The 3,711-nt window shown below is 35.2% G+C and overlaps 1 long non-coding RNA gene across 1 annotated transcript in view; it reads left to right on the forward strand.

Annotated features, from left to right (window-relative positions):
* Positions 1–3,347, forward strand: part of LOC131170610 (uncharacterized) — a 45,345-nt gene extending 41,998 nt beyond the window's left edge. Inside the window, exon 3 of the long non-coding RNA XR_009141401.1 lies at positions 3,333–3,347. This is a non-coding gene — a long non-coding RNA (uncharacterized LOC131170610). The remainder of the gene's footprint in view (positions 1–3,332) is intronic.
* The last annotated feature ends 364 nt before the right edge of the window (positions 3,348–3,711 follow it).

A 3,711-nucleotide genomic window follows, 5' to 3' on the forward strand; every position in this document is an offset into this window, starting at 1 on the left:
ATTGAGTATGCAAAGGTGAGAAGGTTTTCTCAAAGTTTCCCCTTGGAAGAGGATTATGAGATTTGGCAGGAAGGGGAAACTGAGTCCTCGCTTCATTGGGCCATATGAGATTCTAGAAAGAGTGGGTCCTTTGGCATATCGATTGGCACTACCTCCAGAGTTGGAGAAGATACATAATGTCTTCCATGTGTCTATGTTGAGGAGGTATCGATCGCACTCCATCTCATGTACTACCAAAGAGAAGAAATAGAAGTGAATCCAGACCTCACATATAAAGAAGAACCCATAAAGATTCTGGCTTATGAGGTGAAGCAGCTACGGAATAAGCAGATACCGTTGGTAAAAGTGCTGTGGAACCATCATTCGGCCCAAGAGGCTACTTGGGAACGAGAGGAGGACATGAGGAGACAACACCCACAGCTGTTCAGAGATTGATACCAGGCAAAAATTTCGAGACGAAATTTATTTAAGGGGGGGAGAATTGTAACACCCCCGTTGCATAGCTCGGTATATTTCATCGCTCCTGACCTGTTTCATCCTGACAATTAATGGGATTAGGGCCACACTTAAGACAACTTGAGAAGCCATAAACACAAATAATTAGTAATGTTTAATTAGTTAACTATAAATATGAAAAAGTAACATAAGAGGTTAAACGAGCCGAGTCACAACGATGAGTGACTTCTGAACGATCACAAGTCATTTTAAACTCAAATTTCAACCGTAAAAGTGACGCCGCGATCCTTAGGACCCTTATGAACACAAAGTGGAAAAGAGAAAATCACTAAAAGAACTGTTAAGCTACCAAATAATTAGGTTAGGAGCCGGAAGAAATATTGGATTATTTGCAAACCGATGAACCTGAGGGGCGATTTGGTCAATTGACCGAGAGTCGACTCGACATAACTCACAAATAAAATCGAGAAAAGAAAATATCGGAATCGCATAATAGAATTAAAGAACTAATAGAAAAATAAATAGAAAAAAATTAAAACACAAATCTTCTTCTTCAAAAACGTCACTCTCTCTCTCCACACCAAAACTACCATGAAAGCTCATTTTTGAGCTTGAAGAACCAAAATTCAACCATGGCCAATTGTCCTACCATAACTAGATGTTGTTTGGACAATTAGGAAAGAGGATACAAAGAAAAGAAAGAAGAAAAATTTCAAGAAAAGGGAGAAGAAATTCTGCACACAAGGTTAGTAAACTAAACTTGAATTGTTAGTTGATTTATTTATGTTTATAGCTTAATTAACCTAGTAATATACTTAAAATGAAAAGAAATTAATGGTGGAGGATTAAAGACAAATTCATCCAGCTAGGGTTTTGATGTGTGTGTATGAATTGGATGGACTTAAAGGTGTGTATGAGTATATGAACCTTAAGTAGTTGAGTTATTATGGTTTAAGGCTTTGAAAGTAGTTAAACACAATGAATTAGTGAGATTAGGGTTTGAATGTTAGGTTAGTGAACTAAAATTTGAAGAAATGCATAAATGGCATGTTTAACCTATTGTGACATGAATTAATGGTCAATTATGACCAAATAAGTTGTGTGGGAATGGTGGAAAATTTAGCTAAATTGTAGTCAATGGTCATGCCACGGCAAAGCATGACCAAACCTACTTTGAAGGACCAAAACTCAAATTTTACAAGCCTAATGGATATGCCACCAATTGGAGATGAAAATAGACATAAAAGAGCACAACTTTCATTAAGGAACCATGACCAAAAACTGACCAAAAGTTGGTGAAACAATTGACCAAAGTGAGTTGATAGCAGTCGCTCAAGATTATTAATCGACTAAATGAACAGAATCGCTCATTTGGTCATAACTCGAGCTAGGTAGGTCAAATTGACCTGAAATTTACCAGAAATTAGATATGATATAGACCTAAAACTTTCATGAAGAACACCAACCCAAATTAGGCCATTAACCCTTTCAAAATCATTGAGCAAAATTAAATTATCAGATCGCAACTCGCAGATTTTCAGCTTGAGCAGCAATGTTTGGATAGCTATAACTCCTCTAGAAAACTCGGATTTAGGCGATTCTTGAACCGATGGAAATGTAAGACATAGTACAACATTTCATATGAAGAAAGTGAGACCAAATTATGAACTTAACTTGATCAAATTATTAACCAAAGTTGGACCAAAAATCTGCAGACCAAAATCTCAAGATGAACAAGACACGTGAACAATAAACTTATTTTGGCCATAACTTGAGCTACAAAACTCCGATTGAGGTGATCCAAAATGAGAATACACTTAAGACAATAAGAAACATTTTCTATGAAGGAAGTTTTGTCAAATTCTAACAGTAGATCGACCAATGGAACAGTGCAACTTCTGGAGAACTAAAACCTAAAATTGGCAATTTTGCCAAAATGACCTAAGCTTTAAACAAATGACCAAAACCAACAAGTTTGGTGACCAAAATGTGGTATGTGGGTGAAGTTGGAGTTCCCATACCTATTAATCCGTAGAAAGTCAATTGTTTGACTTAAATAGTGCAGTGAATAGTAACCTAAACACAAAATTTCGAGAACGCCGAATTTAACACGTTAGAAATAGGTAAATGCGGTTAAAATTCATTTTGGGATTTATGTTAAGTTCTAGTACTGAAACATTGTCAAATTTTGTGTTTCAATTGAAAAGAATATCTGAAGGAACTCGAGGAAACGAGTCGAGGCTAAGGGACGACTCGCTGAGGTTTGTGCACAATAAACCCTATTTAAGCATTTTATCCTTGAAAATTGATTTATTACGCATGATGAATTTATGAACTGTTGAGTTGCCACCTTGCGATAAAAATGTACCAATGGAAATGGATTGATTTTTGTATGCAATATATCAATGACATGTTTGAAATGAATTTATGATTCACACTTAGAATGACAGATACTTATTATTCCTCCTCCATTTATGGGGTTGAGATCGCTTATTTTCCTCCCTCTCGGCTTGTCGCTGAGGTTGTAGATCGGATGAGTACTCATTAGCTAGCCAGCCACCTCCTCATTGGTTTCGATTAATGGGGTTGAGATTGCTTTGTCGTGGTGTACAACACGCATTGATCGGAAATTTTGTGTCATGGCTTAAGTTGTATTTACTTTGGCAACACGTGTTTATGCAATTGTTTGACTAAACCGTTGTTTAATATATTATTTGACAAAATGAATTGTTATGAGCTTTGATATTTGTGAAATGTGATTGTGAAGTATTCAAATTATGTTTCATCAATAAATGATTTATGTATCGCATTTTAAATCTTTATTGTGCACCATCGAGTATGTTTATACTCACGATAGTTTAATTATCGTCACGCAGATAAAAGCAAGAAGAAAGCAAGCAGAGTGAGTCATGGATTGACAAGATCTTTTGATCCTTTTTGTACGGGTATTGTTTTATACCCTTATGGTTATTTTGATGTAAATATCAGAATATCATAAGTATCAATGTAAATTGAGCAATGTAAATAAACTATAATCATATTATTTTAGATTTTCTTCCAGAAATTTAATATTTGTACATATGGATTTTCTCCTTATGTTTTGTGAATGAAATTATTGAACCTACCGAGTTGACAAATTAGACTTGGATTGTGAAACTGAAATGAAATGGATAGACTTGAGTTGAATTGTGAATTATTGGATCTTTGGAGTTGTAAAATAGTTTTGGAAGTGCTTTTTACAGTATTTGAAGAACT

The sequence above is a fragment of the Hevea brasiliensis genome, chromosome 11 (assembly GCF_030052815.1).
Source record: "Hevea brasiliensis isolate MT/VB/25A 57/8 chromosome 11, ASM3005281v1, whole genome shotgun sequence".
In the NCBI taxonomy this organism is placed as follows: Eukaryota; Viridiplantae; Streptophyta; class Magnoliopsida; order Malpighiales; family Euphorbiaceae; genus Hevea; species Hevea brasiliensis.